This window comes from Megalobrama amblycephala, linkage group LG4, assembly GCF_018812025.1.
Source record: "Megalobrama amblycephala isolate DHTTF-2021 linkage group LG4, ASM1881202v1, whole genome shotgun sequence".
Classification (NCBI taxonomy): domain Eukaryota; kingdom Metazoa; phylum Chordata; class Actinopteri; order Cypriniformes; family Xenocyprididae; genus Megalobrama; species Megalobrama amblycephala.
This window is the reverse complement of record NC_063047.1, coordinates 25,148,627-25,165,505: the sequence shown is the minus strand read 5'-3', so window position 1 is coordinate 25,165,505 and position 16,879 is coordinate 25,148,627. Positions and strand designations below refer to the sequence as shown.

The window sequence follows — 16,879 nt, the reverse complement described above, 5'->3', positions numbered from 1 at the left end:
AAAATCAACTTAAGCAACCTCAACCGACCCCAATCTCCAACAGTCCACTGATACTTCACAGTTCATTAAAGTTTAGGTGGCCAGTCCACCAATAGCGCAACTCGAAAAAGCACCAGTGTTTCCAATTTAGGGATTTTGTCACTACATTTTGTGACTTCCCTGCCCCTTTTGAGACTTTTTTTCAAAAGTTTAGGGACAAATCTAGCAACTTCTTGGATAAACCTTATCTAGATTATTATTTTGCCCACTGACCTCCATTCATATTTATATAGATCAATGAATTTGCCATTATGATGTCATCTAGTGACATTTAGCTACCAGTTTTAGCTACATTCAACTGAAAGCAGTTTGCAACACTGAAAAGCACCCAGAGGTGCTTTTATAAAAAAAAAAAAACTCACAAACAACCACAAGCTCCAAAATCAATTTCCAAAAAGATTGCAGCAGATTGAAAAGCTGTTATTCTATTAGGCACTGTTTCCAGATGATAACAAGTGGTCAGAAGAGGCTGATCGGCATTTACTTGTGGTGGTAACATGTGTAGCGGCCTCTTTTGACCACTTGTGATCAAGTTTTTTCAAGGGGGACAGTCTCTCATTTTGAGACTATATGCACAGCTCCATGTGCTGTCGAAGGACAGCACTACAGTTCAAAACCTTTTTTTATGTTTTTGAAAGAAGTCTCTTATGCTCTCCAAGAATGCATTTATTTGATTAAATAACTGTTTTCTATTTCAATAGATTTTAAAATGTAATATTCGTGTGAAGACTGCAGTAATGTCTGCTCAAAATTCAGCATTGCCATCAGTGTCACATGATCCTTCAGAAAAAAAGTTGTACTGCTTAATGACCACAAACTTTTAATAATTTTATCCACACATTTCCAGCAAAGTTTAAACTTTTGTTTGAAGTGGTTGATTGACAACTGAGTAGGTGGGCTTTTGCTGTTTTAGAGGATGTTGAATGTTGGGATCACAATGGCCTGGTATCACAGACAGGTCTTAGATTAAGCCAGGAATAGGCCTTATTTAAATTAGAACATTTATAACGTGCCTTAAGCTAGGTTCACACTATACGATTTAGGCCAAGATTTGACCATCTGAGACAAATTTTTTGAATCCTAAAAGATTTGTCTGATCCTATAGGCCATAGCATAGTATGTGATTGCTAGTTTGACATGTTCACATGACCACTGCACTTAAAGGTGCTAAAGAGGATCTTTTCGTCGACTGAGAAACCAAAGACTGTTACTGAGTTTTTGAAATGAGCGCATGCGTAAGAATTTCGAGGGAACGCCTCCCAAAACTCGTGCACGAGTATTGGAACACGAGTGTTTACCACCGGCATTCGCTGTGTCGTGTTAGTGGATTCATTATGTCGGACTCACCGCATGTAACTCTTAATCTGCAGTTGTTACTCCTGTCTCCTAAAAAAACCTTGCATGCGGTGCCTGTGGAGTGTGGAAAGTTACTGGAGTGCGCAGCCGCGCTCGTCTCTCACAAGGAACGTCACGGCAGTGATTGACAAGCCAGAGGGCCAATCCGCGCACGTCTCTCACAAGGAACGTCACAGCAGTGATTGACAAGCCAGAGGGCCAATCGTTTACGCGATGATCGATGCTACAGACTTTTTATTTGCTAGCCACCATTTCTATCCCGCATGTAAATGCAGACACTGAACGTGTCATGGCTTGATGGATAAACTCTGTCCCAGTCTTCTTGCGTGCGTATGTTTATAATGCGTCTTGACTGCTGTACAGTCTGACAGCTGAGATCCTACAGTGTGACATGGCTTACAGCAGGGATCATGTTCATACAGTCTGACAAGCAACAGACGTAAAGGACTATTATAAATCGTACAGTGTGCACCCGGCTTTAGAAAAAAGGTGGGCATCTTGAGACAAAACAATGGCACTGACATATTTTAAGATATGTCAGTGCAAGATGCTTTCAGTTAAGACAGCTCAAACTGGTCATAAGTGTTTTGGACCCCATTTACACCTATATTTAGTGCTCTCCGTTTAAAACTTCATACTAAAAATGATAGATCTTAACATCAGCTGTAAGTGTGATCCTGTGGTCTATGACCACAGCAGACTTACTGGTTCTGTTTGTGGTGGACTTACTGTATGGTTTGTCCACTAATTCACAAAGGACCAGTTTCCCGGAGATGACTTATGCTTATTAAGCTCAATGTTCCTGGATTAAAATAATGTTGAGCACATGAAGCTCCTGCAGAGTCTCAGTCTCATGCAGCATATGTATCATGATTCAAACACAGTCTGGTCTGGAGGTCTTCTGTATGTGAAGCTTTATGGAATCAGCTGTTTTCACATCAGAAGGATGCTGGGCTAAAGGTTTCCAGTCTGCGGTTGATGACTCTCTGAAGCTGGTTTGTCTGGGTGCCTTTAAAATGTCTGGCCTGGGGCCCTTTTCCAAAACACATGTTAGTGATTTAAAGAGGAAAAGGGGGGTGCGAACGAACGGGTGGGTAAATTTGCATCTTTGTGTGAACGTGAACACATTGGCTGTGGATTCATTAAAAAAAAAGGCTGCTCAGAAACAAGTGACATGATTTTTATTTAAACTATTTATGAAAAATATACACATTTACCCACCCATAATAAGTACAATACTTTATGACTTGAAGCACTTAACCAGATTATGCAATTCATCTTCATCCACAATTTATCTTTCCTTCATCGCTACCATCACACACATCTATCAGCCTCTCAGCCAGACAGACCTGGCAAACATCAGGTTATAACATGAATTTAAGAAAAAAGGTAGAGACAAAAATAAGAGAGGTATGAGAGGGAGAGATCTAGAAAACATTCAAACCCTTAATAAACATTGTTCTTTAAAGTATGCAAACCAAATCAATAGTTTGGTTGATTTATTGTCTTTTAATAGCACAAGGAATGTGGGAATATAAACACAGCTGAGAATAACCCTGCTGTTAAATGGTTAATTCGTAATCGTCAGATGGATGGCAACACATTCTCACTACTGTTTTAGGTTAATAAATAATAAGTAACCCTACTTTGTAAATATACTACTACTATGCAACGTTTCAGCACGTCTCACTTGAAAAACAAAGAATCAATCTGAAAATCTGTTTTGGTCCTTTATATATTAGATTTGCTGGAATACCAAAACAAACAAACAAACAAACAAACACACACACACACACACACACACACACACACACACACACACACACACACACACACAGGTTTGTTTTGCTATCTAAGTGAGGACATTCCATGGGCTTAATTGTTTTTATACTGTACAAACTGTTCATTCTATCAACCCTACATTACCCCCCCCCCCCCCCATGCATTTTTACATTTAAAAAAAAAAAAAACATTGTTTAGTATGTTTTTAAAGCCATTTTAAATATGAGGACTCATGTTTACGTTGTAATACCAGTGTAATACCCATGTCATTATACAAATTTGTGTCCTCATAAATCACAAAAACGCATGCACACACACACACACTCATACACAAAAAGGAAAAAAAAGGAAAAACGTGACATAATGAAATACAATTAGCAATCCAAAATCCATATGGTCACATGGAAAGCCATTGAAGGACACAGGATAGCTGTGGAGGTTAAAACAAGGGCCTTTATAACCTCTGACTTTTGACCTCTGAGAGTACTACAAGTCAAACAAATGCACTGTTGTTGTAGAACAAGGACTGATACACACTAAAATTACAAGAGTCATGAGCGCTAACACACATGATCCTCCTGCGGCTACAGGAAATGTGGAGATGAAGAGCTGCCCTTTGGATAACCTTCCTGATATTGGGCCAGAGAGACTAAACCTGAACTCCCAGTAGGAACATCTAAGATGCAGAGTGAGAGAGAGAAAATGTATGACAAAGGTACACAAAAACAACAAGACTGGGACAGAAAGAAGGAGGCAAAGTGACGATGAGTCTGATTTGACTGTCTGAGGGATATGAGTAATCTGTATGGCAGGGGAGAAGCATCGGGCTAACAGATAAAGCAGCTTCCCCACAGACATCAGACTAGACCTGATCAGGAGGAATTCCTCCGAGGAAGAACCTTATCTGGGCCTGTCTGGTAATGTGCTAGGAAATGATAAAATGTGTGTGTGGAGGGTCAAAAACAGCTTCAGTAATATGACTAAGCCAAGACACAAGATTTTGTGCTTGTGTGTGAGTCAGTCTTTGTGACTGTCTGGCCTCATTCTCTATAAATGAAGCAAACACACAAACAAAACAAAAACATTTAACAGCTATTAAAATATGAGACTAAAATCATGGCCATTTGAATATAAACCTCCACATCATGAAGATCCTTTTTGGTTGATGTTTGTTTGGGGGGGGGGAAGAATTGAAAATCAATGATGATATTTAAGATATGTTTTTAATTATTGTACATTATTTATTTTATTTATCGAACTTGGCTTTTCCAAAAGAAAGTGGTTACACTTTAGTTTCGGGTCCAATTCTCACTAATAACTAGTTGCTTGTTAGCATGCATATTACTAGGATATTATCTGTTTATTAGTATTTATAAAGCACATATTAATGCATTATTATGACCATATTCCACATCCCTAATCCTATCTAATACCTAAAATTAACAAGTACCTTACTAACTAATAAGCAGTAATTAGGAGTTTGAGGCAAAAGTCTTAGTTAATAGTTAGCTAATAGTGAAAATTGGACCCTAATCTAAGGTGTGACCAAGAAAGGAATACAAAAAAATATAAGTGGCAATAGGGAAGCTTGATTACAAGGTGCTTAAATCTGAGAGATGGTAAATAACAGAACAAACAAAACAAACAAAAAAAACCCCCTGCAGATTATAAAAAACAGGCAATGCAAGAAGCCTGTGTTTTTGCATGACACTTTACATCATCAGGTTTTTCTCCGGTCTAAGCAGCAAAATCTAAACAGACATTTTTACACTGAATAAGCTGACAGAAGCGGTTATACACGCACACAAAGTGAAATTGGGCTAATAGGCAAAAATGTAGGTTTTGCATAGACCATGACCTTTACCAGATAAAAGAACACGGTTTCAGAATGTCATGATGTGGTTCTTTATAGCATTTTCAAAGCAGGATTCTTTATGGAACCTGAAAAAAGTGTTCTAGCACCAAAAAGGATTCTGCTATTGTTACAAGCCAAAGAACCTTAAAGGTGCCGTAGAATGTCTTTTTAAAAGATGTAATATAAGTCTAAGGTGTCCCCTGAATGCGTCTGTGAAGTTTCAGCTCAAAATACCCCATTGATGTTTTTTAATCAATTGTTTTAACTGCCTATTTTGGGGCATCATTAAATATGAGCCGATTTAGGCTGCGCGGCCCCTTTAAATGCTCACGCTCCCCGCCCACGGAGCTCGCGCTTGCCTTTAACAGCATAAACAAAGTTCACACAGCTAATATAACCCTCAAAATGGATCTTTACAAAGTGTTCGTCATGCAGCATGTCTAATCATGTAAGTTTGGTATTTATTTGGATGTTTACATTTGATTCTAAATGAGTTTGATGGTGCTCTGTGGCTAAAGCTAACATTACACACTGTTGGAGAGATTTATAAAGAATGAAGTTGTGTTTATGAATTATACAGACTGCAAGTGTTTAAAAAATGAAAATAACGACAGTCTTGTCTTCGTGAATACAGTAAGAAACGATGGTAACTTTAACCACATTTAACAGTACATTATCAACATGCTAACGAAACGTTTAGAAAGACAATTTACAAATATCACTACAAATATCATGATATCATGGATCATGTCAGTTATTATTGCTCCATCTGCCATTTTTCACTGTTGTCCTTGCTTGCTTACCTAGTCTGATGATTCAGCTGTGCACATCCAGACGTCCTGCCCTTGTCTAATGCTTGAACATGGGCTGGCATATGCAAATATGTTACGTAACAGTCGGTGTTATGTTGAGATTCGCTTGTTCGTCGGAGGTCTTTTAAACAAATGAGATTTATAAGAGGGAGGAAACAATGGTGTTTGAGACTCACTGTATGTCATTTCCATGTACTGAACTCTTGTTATTTAACTATGCCAAGATAAATTCAATTTTTAATTCTAGGGCACCTTTAATCTGGTACTGTTTGGAACAGATTTTCTTGAGAGTGTTTTTATTTTATATACATACATGGGGGAGAGCGAGGCACAACCTAAAGCTTTTTGATTTTCTCAGTTTGTGTAAATCTACTTCAGGTTCAGAGAATTTCTTTTGATCCACATTAATTTCACACATGTCTGGTACAAATATGTGGCTTTGTTTCATTAATACAGTGTACACTTTTTTTCTTTATTTACCCTGATAGAAGGGAAGTGAAATGTGACAACATGCCCCATAGGTGGGGCACATTGTAACATGTGATGGGGCATGTTGTAGCATGACCATATGACAGCTAAAAATTTTATCTGATTTAATTAAAAAAAATATATATTTAACTGTATAGTAACTGTATAGTATAGTTCTAATAGCGGGGCACATTGTAACGCAGTGTTACAACGAACCCTATCTGCGCAACTGGAATTTAAACCTGGTTACTGTCTTCTGATAGTTAGTGAAGCATTAAAGACTTACCCAAACTGCTAAACAACAGATTGGAGATTAAAATATATCAGATTTGTCTAATTTTAAATAAAAAACAAAAAATATAGATGAAAAATTAACTTAAGTAAGAAATTTACATTTGCTATTGTTAAATAAATGTTCAGTGATATCTTCCAAAGATTTTTGAATTTTGGCGCAATTTTTTCTCTATATATTGTCGATATGGCAACTAGTAAATACACTACGTTTCTTCATGCTAGCGTATGTGGAAGTATTTACACCATGTGTGTTACAACTAACCCTGCGTTAGTTTGTGCCCCGCGCTCCGCTACATAATGTCGATATATACAATTAAAGGGTTAGTTCACCCAAAAATTATGTAATTTATTACTCACCCTCATGTCGTTGCACACCTGTAAGACCTTCGTTCATCTTCGGAACACAAATTAAGATATTTCTGATCAAATCCGTTGGCTCAGTGGGGCCTGCATCGCCAGCAATAACACTCCCTTTTTCAATGCCCAGAAAGCTACTTTAGACATATTTAAAACAGTTCATGTGACAACCTTAATATTATAAAGTGACGAGAATACTTTTTGTGCATCAAAAATAACAAAATAGTGACTTTATTCAACAATATCTAGTGATGGCCGATTTCAAAACACTGCTTCATGAAGCTTCGAAGCTTTACGAATCAGTGGTTCAGAGCACCAAAATCCCAAGATTTCAGTAAACGAGGCTTTGTTACGTCATATGTGTTTCTTAAGTGTTTCTGAAACTTCAATAGTTCACGTGACTTTGGCAATTTGATACACACTCCGAACCACTGATTCGAAACAAAAGATTCGTAAAGCTTCAAAGCTTCATGAAGCAGTGTTTTGAAATCGCCCTTCACTAGATATTGTGGAATAAAGTCGCTATTTTGTTATTTTTGGCGCACAAAAAGTATTTTCGTCGCTTTATAATATTAAGGTTGAACCACTGTAGTCACATGAACTGTTTTAAATATGTTTTAGTAGCTTTATGGGCATTGGAAAAGGGAGTGTTATTGCTGCCGATGCAGGCCTTACTGAGCAATTGGATTTTATCAAAAATATCTTAACATGTGTAACCGCCCGCGGTACACATACCTTTCAAAAGAGACCAAAACCATGCATATGCTCCAAATGGTTCAAGAACAGTATGCACTTTACTTAGGGTATGCCCTTTTTTCTGTGTTTTTGGTCAATTTTACAGGAATGCTAAGGGGTTAATTTGTGTTGCGAAGATGAACGAAGATCTTACGGGTGTGGAACGACATGAGGGTGAGAAATTAATGACATAATTTTCATTTTTGGGTGAACTAACCCTTTAAGATATTATAAATGTCTTTACAGCAGGTATGTGAACTCCAGCACGAGAGAGGACTTGTTTTTCTGGTCAGAGACAAAAGCTCCATTTAGGTCCACTGCTCCAGCTGTGATTGGACTATTTGAAAGAGTAAATGGATTTAACTGGCTCTGTGACACAAGGCATCACTTTCCATCTTGCTCTCTCTTCTGCTGTCTCTCTCTCTCTCTCTGTCTTGAGCATGCTTAATTAACTCAGTTCAATGTCTGTTTTTCCACTCAGATCACTTTGGTTATAAATGTCAAAAGCCATAAAATTAGTGTTCCAGAGACTGGATAAAGCAAAAATTACCATATAAAAATATCAGCACTGGAATAATAGATGTTCACGCCATTGACCTTTGGTTATTGCTTCCTTCAGGGACACAGTTATGAAAGGAAAGTGAGTGAAAGAAAGAGAGAGATTCTATTTTGATCTTTTTGTCCCATTAATTTTTAGAATAGAAGTATAATAAAAAAAAATAAAACATATTATTGAAACTCGCACACTGCTATTGGTCCCTGACACTCTTTCCATCAGTACACTGATACCTGCTGTTTATGATAAGGTTCATATAAAAAACACAATGCTCTTTGTTTACACCTTTCATAATTTTTGAGATTACTAGTACAAGCTAAAGCCACAGTTGTTCAGATGAGTTAACAGATATGACTCATAAAACAGAGTGCAGCTGATAACTGAAAAGTTAATGTTTACTCAATATAGTAGTATTGAAGCACACAGAGTTTGTGTGTCAGAGATGGAATAGGAGGAATTGAGGTGTGGGAGGACACTCACAGTGACACTCTCATCACTCAAACTACACAATAATGTAGAATCACCACATCCATTTCAGACTTGAGTCATTTCTGTGATAGATTCACATCAGTCTGGAAAGTAAACAAACATAATCAATTATATTATATCTGAGAAACTCCTCATTTATTATATCACTACTTTAAAAATGAGAAACTCATAAACACTGCAAACTGACAAAGAGAGTTCACTTGTAATTTAAAAGGAATACATCTCAAAATGAGAAGCTTTTAGCAAAGGAAGTTGAAGTGTGCTTTACAGTGGAGCTCAAGGAAACATTAGTCACTTCTTCGTATGATTAAGTATGATACAATATGCAGGATTTAATCTTGAATATTTAATGCTCATATTTAGCCATATTCTCATTTAATCAGATTTAATCATAAGATAAAATGTATGATTTTACTCATGAAGAGTATGTTTACTTTTTATCCATATAAACTCATTTATATAAATCTATGTCCTTAAAAATATACACCCCAGTTCAAAATTTGGGGTCAGATTTTTTTTTTTTTTTTAAAGAAAGAAAGAAATTAACTTTATTCAGCAGGGATGCATTAAATTGAAAAGAGACAGTAAAGACTTTTATATTAAAGCAAAACATTATTTCAAATAATTGCTGTTGCTTTGAACTTTCTATTCATCAAAGAATGTTGAAAAATATATCATGGTTTCCATAAAAAATATAGCATAACTATTTTCATCATTGAAATGTTTCTTGGGCACCAAATCATCATATTGGAATGATTTCTAAAGGATCATGTGACACTCAAGACTGGAGTAATGATGCTCAGCTTAGCGTCACAGGAGAATTTTTTTTTTTTTAAATATATTGCAATAGAAAACAGTTATTTTAAATTGTAATGTTATTTTATAATATTACTGTTTTACTTTATTTTGATCAAGGTGAGCATAAGAGATTTCAAAAATATTAAAATCTTACCGACAACAAACTTGGTAGCGTATCAATTGTCAGATTTCAATTTTTTACACTATAATCAAATATCAGTTTTAAAGCTTTCCTTATGTTTTCATCTTTTCAGTCACTATAATATTGCTACAATGATGTACAATTATGAGTGGTGTTGCAACATAAACATATTCAGTTTCATAGATTAAACTTGCAAAGACTACATAAAACAGTACAGAGTGAAAGAAGAGAGTACAAACACACACACATAAAATCTTTTTCCTATTCCCTGCTTCCTTCCCTACATCTTGTGTCCAAACACATTTCACACATGCGTCAGAAGCATTGACCTACATCAGGCTGCTTGCTAAGCTAATATCGGAACACAAAGGGATTAGCTTAAGATCAGGATAAAACCATCTGTGGAGTAATTGTTTTCTGCCAATTACAATCTAACATAAACACAATCACCTCAACAACTCAAGCATGCTACATAGATCCTATCAATCAATCCATCCATTCACTGAGAAAACGCATCCACTTGGTTGCTAGTTTGTCCATATGTGGCACTTCAGTGTTTTAATGTTTTCCAAGAGTGTGGCCTGTTTACATGGCGTCCTGACAGTCCAGACATAGTGTCAGAATGGAGCGTGCGTACTGTCGGTACACTTTGTTTTTCGTCTCACTCAAATGATGTGACTCATCCAGCAGACATTTGTTTGTGTAAACACACATCATCGTTAACCCTTGTTAAATAACCCTGCTGTTTACTAAACAAATAAGTCAGTGATGTCCATCCAGCGACGTGTTGTTCTTTTGCAGCTGTCCACCTATTTGTCAAGTTGTGTTAGTAAACTTTGAGATCTTCAAGTCCTTAAATGGCAAGCGCCGTCAGTGAGACCACAGGTTCCACCCAGACCCAGACACACACAGTTTGTTTTTGTGAATTGTGGGGACATTCCATAGGCGTAATGGTTTTTATGCTGTACAAACCGTATTTTCTATCGCCCTGCACCAACCCTACACCTAAACCTACCCATCACAGTGCACATTTTTACTTTCTCAAAAAAAAAAAAAAAAAAAAACTCATTCTGTATGATTTATAAGCCTGTTTAAAAATGGGGACATGGGGTAATGTCCTCATAAGTCACCCTCTCCCATACCCATGTCTATATACAAATTTGTGTCCTGATATGTCACAAAAACGCACGCACACACACACTGCATATTAGTGTGGACTTTAAAGGTAACATCAGACCAGACAGTAATGAAAAGTGATATTAGATGAAAAGACGCTTTAATCTTAGCCAAAAATGAAAATTTTGTCTTCATTTACCATCATGTTGTTATCATTAACTCAAACTAAAAGTATTAAAAACTTTTCTGTTAATTGAAATAAACCTGAAATAAAATAAAATACGAATATGAAAAACTAAATGCCTTGGCAGCTATAACTGAAATAAGAAATAAAACTAAAACTAAGTAAAGCTGAAATAAAACTAAAACTGAAAACTATTTAGAAATATATATATATAAAAAAAAAAAGTTGAAAGTACAATTAAAAGTAAACTAAAATTAAATTGAATTAAATGAAATAGAAAACAAAGAAAAAGCTAGGCTTAATTGTAAATATGAATTTCCTCCTGAGGAACAGATGTTTTAAAGAACTGTTTTTGTCCATATGGAGCACTTAAGTAATTAGAAATATATTTTGTATTACACAGAAAAAAGATATCATACACATTTAACGACATGAGGGTGAGTAAATGACTGAATTTTTATTTTTGGGTGAACAATAACTTTAACTCTCAGTCCATATATGTGGAAACGTGTCCATCAGGTGTGTTTACGCATGCATGTGCACAGGAAACTAATGCAGACGTGGCTGTTTAAGAGCATGCCAATTATGTTGTATGTTTGCCATATGACTTTTGCCATTTGTATGGTATGTGTGTGGTCTCTAACAAAAAAAAAAAAAAAAAAAAAAATCAAGCCAATTTGTTCAGAACATAGTTTTTCACTCAGAATGTGTTTGTATTCCCGGCTTACACCTCTAAATTGGCTAAATTCCTCTGTTTTACAACTTGCAAGGCAGGCTTGCTCATTGTAAAAAAAAAAAAAAAAAAGATTCTGGATCTTATTTAGGCACACACAGAGAGACCAGGCTGGAAAAATGAAGGGAGAATAAAGAAGAAAGAAACACTGATACCTTTAAAGAGATGGGGGAAAATAGAGAAACAAACTGAAAGAGAGAAGGGAAGAGGGAGACATCCAAAGAAACATTCATAGGAGAGTCTTGGCAGACTGTCTACAGCCTACAGTTAATAAGCCACTGTGGGAGATACAGGACTCATGCACTCACTCACACATCCATACTCGCATACACAACAATCAAGAGGACAAAACATAATAAAAAAGATCCCCAGTAGAGTTTCTTGCGCACTGTGGAGGAGAATAGAAAGTGTGCTGTATAGAAAGGCTACAAGGTGAAGTGTCACAGAGAGGAATTGTTCAAAAAATGTCACAATTTTAAATAGCTATTGGATTTCCTACGATACTTTACTAATTACAAACTCTCCGGGTTCCTCCTCTCACTGAAACACACGCTCGCACACACTCCATCTGCTCGCGTGCTGTCTAATTAGGGAGCAGCTCATTTAACTGATGAAAGGGAAGGCGGCCCCCAAACGTCAGACCGCAATTCCAGTGAAGAATCCAATGCCTCTGGTGTTTCACCCTATTAACAACACAAACTGGTGCCTCAGAGGCTGCCTTTCAGTATTTGTGTGCTGTTATGCTGCCTCATTAATGGCGGCTATCCTAACTTCATACGCCATTGACCGATTCGTCCCCTTATGATTAAGGACACTGTCTCTTATTAGTGTGGGTTTTTTTTATTGGGGTGTTGAAAGAAACTGTTGATTTGGTCTCCTTCTCTGTTCATCCTACACATACTGCACACACACACACACACACACACACACACACACACACACACTGCACATTCTATCTCTCTCTCTCTCTCTCTCTCTCTCTCATACACACACACACACACACACACACACACAAACACTTAATGGTTGCATATTGCAAATGTTTCTTATTTGCATCTTGTTCTAGCCACATAATGACATGGAAATTTTAACTTTTATTGAACCTCACAGTATGCCTATATATGCAAAGAGCCTTATTTTTTTTTGTCAAATATAATGTAAAACTAAAATTGCCAATTAGTGTTTTCTTAGAGACATGACATCATTTCCTTGGTTCTATAAAGTGCAACACAATAACTATTTCACGAGTTCACTGGTTCATTTTATCCCAGTGCAAGATATGTTAAATGAATTTGCAGTTGAGTTCTAAATTCACCCTTGGATGAAATAAAAAAAAATAGATAAAATATAAATAATAATAATAATAATAATTTATATATACATACAAACATGATTTTATTACATTTTAAGTGACAGTAAGACTTTCAAACTTTTTATTCAAAGAATCCTGTATTTTTTTTTTTACTATTTTACTGTATTTTTAGCATTTTGTTTGTTCATTTTTGCTATATCTCTTCATAAATTATTTGCAGCAAAAACTGATCAGAGCGAAAATTAAAGGTTTTGATTAAAAATGCGAAAAGTAGATAAAAATCAATGACTTTGGCACATAGAAGTCGTAAATTAACAGTTTTACCAGATTATGTCATGTAAAGTACACAGCCCTTTCTTAACTAAGCATTAGGCACGTATTTAATGTTAAATTCATCAAAGCAATGAAGCAAACAGTCAATATATGTCTGGGTCAGGGCAGGCTGATATTGACAACATCCCTCCCTCAGTAATTACTTTTCCAGTTCGTTAAAGACGAGCGTCTTTAACGAGAATGGCAGAGACTGATAAGAGTGAAGCCACTCGCAGCAGCTGAAGCATGAGCATTCTGTCCTTTAATTAAAGGTCAATAAACCTGATGTATTTCTCTTTTCTTTATTTCAGTTTGAGCCTGAGTGGAGATTCACTAGTCCATGCTGCTGGAGGGTGTCCGTCATTGATTCAGACTGAGCAGTGAAGCAAACTCCTCAAGTCTGTTGTTTTAAATGAGGTTTCCTGTTATGACAGCCCGTCTGTCTCAGAGGTTCTTCAGCATTTTCAACAGCTCTGGGATTAATGAGAGAAGACGGGTTTAGAGAGACTGTACTAACTCCCCACCCACCCCCACAAAAAAAGGAGAGATTAACAGCTTCTTTGGCACTGAAAATCACCATCAAATCTGTGTGTATCGCTGTGGTTTTGGGCCTGGCTGTGTTTTCAAAGCTGATGAATAGCAAACTGTACCCAAGTATGAAATAATGACATTTAAACAACATTTACTGCTGTTTATCACAATCAGAGAATCACAGCCGACCTTTATCATGCAGGTGCTGGAGTTAATGGAGAGAGTGACGGTGTGTTTTGATATGTAATGAGCTGTTTCTAGTTCATGATAGAGGTTAAAATGAAATGGCAATAACAACAGGGTGTAAAAAAAAAAATGTGCACATGCAAAGTGTTGAATTCCAGAAAATGAGGGGAAGCTATTCAAGGGTATTATAAATTGTAATTTGAATTAAATAATTTTAAAATTCATATTTCAAAATTCATCCCAACAGTAAAAATTGTGCTAGAGTAGCAGAATAATAAATGACAGCAGTTGGTAGGTAATCTTTACCAAATGATGGAGATATGCAAAAGAGAGAAGGTTATTGAGAGGTTATTCAACTCTTCCAGGCCTCGTAATACTGATCCAAAAAGCTCTTTAGTGAAAGAGTGCAGCCAGGATCTGGAGGAGAAGAGGAGAGAGGGAATAGGCTCGGACGATTCCAGTCTTTTGTGTGTGGTCTCAATCACAAGCCCCTTGAGACCCACCCCTCCTCTGCTGCCTTCTCTCTCCATCCATCGCTCTGTTTACATGGTCACTTTCTCTTCCCTCTCTTCCTCTTCTTATTTAATGCACTACAGGTGGGCCTGATCACAAACAGGCACTACTGAGGGCAGCTAACTTTCCTTGAGGTCAATATAGGGGCTATTATGTATATTTTTGTGTGTGGTCTCAAGTTTATATTGGTCATTTGGGAATATATTTTGCTTTTAACCCCAGTGAAACCAAAAACATGATGGACTAATGCAAGATGTCACATCATAGGAACTTTTGATTTTGGTACTGAACCTGATTAGTTCACCCATTAATGAAAGTCACATACTCATCTTCTTGTTTTTGAGACATGTAGGCTATGATGTATTTATTTTCAGTGCTGGGGAAGGTTACTTTTAAAGGTGCTCTAAGCGATGTCACACGTTTTTAGGCATTTTTTGTCACATACAGCAAACATCTCCTCACTGTAAAACTGTAAAAAAACGCAGTCTCTGTAGTCACCACAAGCTCCAAAAACGGCAATAAAAACAAACTGGTGCAGCCTGGACCACAAAACATAATAAACATGCTCCAGCCAATAACCGATAAGGATGATTTTAAATGTGCGTTCATGACTGTTTCAGGAAGCACGGAGGGGAGGGGGAGGAGGAGGAGGAGGGAGGGTCTACCTAGCCTCTGTTTTGTTTGACAACACTTCGAAAGTCAACAGGAAGTTACTCCGCCCAGGATCGCTTAGAGAACCTTTAAGTAATGCATTACATTATTGTGTTACTCCCTAAAAAGTACTTTTTATGTAAAGTAACGCATTACATTACTTTTGAATTGCATTTTCTTGTTTGTTTTTAATTTACAATAAACATCATGTTTACACAGCGCACACAACGCCTCTGGACCTTTACTAATAGGATTACTCTCAACATGAGGTGTAAACAAAGTAGGATGGGAAAACAAAGTAACGTCCATTACTTATTTAAAAAAGTAACTCTGCTAGCCTACATTGTTGTAAAAAAATAGTAACTCTAATGGTTAGGCAACTTGAAAAGTAACTATTTATGTAACTCGCGTTACTTGTAATGCGCTACCTCCGTGGGTTTCACTCACGAGGCTGAGTGAATGATGACATAATTTGTATTTCCTAACAGTTTTATGCTCAAGGAAAATTGTCAAATATTAGCACTGTAGCTAACACATGGATATAAACACACCGGTCCAACCGCGATATGACAACAATCATCGTCTGTCACCACCGAACATGAAAATGGAGCGTGATATGACACAATCAACTACCAAAGACAGCCAATAAGAACAGTTATCTGTCACAGCGCAATGCAGAAGCATAAAATCAAAACACAAAGGCCTACCTGTACCTTCGTGCCTGTCGTGATTCTTCACTGCACGATGTTTTGTACGACTGTCTTTGTGTAACTTGAGATTACTCATCCCTTCCCGAATCCACAGACAATCTTTATCCCCGATGTTTAATTACGTTTTTACTTACGAAGCGGTGTTTCTGTCCAGTTAGGTTTCGGTGTGGGCGGGGCTACCTGTCACGACGACTTTTAAATAGAAAAAATTAAATCAGAGATGGTTTTATTATTAAAGCTGTTTGCGATTGTCAAACAGATTGTTTTCCCTTTTGCGATGTATATCAAAGTGAAATGGCTTTTCGAACAAGAAAAAATGTAGGGTGGGACTTGGTTTTGTTCATCGGGAATTGATTGGATCGTTGGATCACTGCTGTGATCTCATGTGAGTAACAAGTTGTCCGCCCTCGCGCCAGTGAAGACGTCATCAGAGAAAATTGCAAATGGGAGAGGAAGTTATTTTGATTAAAGTATATGAGGGCAAGTGAATTAAATAATAATAGGCTAATGCTAATGACAATAATAAATCATTTACAATAACTTTTACCGTTTTTTATAACTTATATCGTTTTTTACCTTTTAAAGTTGTCGCCTTTAATAACGTTTTTTGTCTGCTGATACTGAAATGAATATGGATACCTGCTTACCTTATTTGTTTTTGACTTGGTTAAATATCCACATTCTTCATGGTATTGTTTGCAGGGAAGATAAGCTATTTTATCCCATTGAATGATAATTTGGTGTTTTCACTTCAGTTTTGTAGTATTCCCTTCACAGTGTTGATCTGGTTACCATGAGAACAGTGTCACGCCCTGCTGCTTCAGCCATCATATGGTAGAAAATGTCCAAATAAATAAATGTTTAACAAGCTGACAGAAGTCGATTCAACAACAAAGACAACACTTTCAAAAACACTCAGCTATGTGATTATTTTATTGAGTGATAGGG

At 36.7% G+C, this 16,879-nt stretch overlaps 1 long non-coding RNA gene across 2 annotated transcripts in view; it reads right to left on the bottom strand.

Moving 5' to 3' along the window:
• Nucleotides 1–16,665, bottom strand: part of LOC125267162 — a 66,458-nt gene extending 49,793 nt beyond the window's left edge. For both annotated transcript variants that reach the window (XR_007184625.1, XR_007184626.1), the window contains exon 1: nucleotides 15,929–16,665. This is a non-coding gene — a long non-coding RNA (uncharacterized LOC125267162). The remainder of the gene's footprint in view (nucleotides 1–15,928) is intronic.
• Between the last annotated feature and the right edge of the window lie 214 nt (nucleotides 16,666–16,879).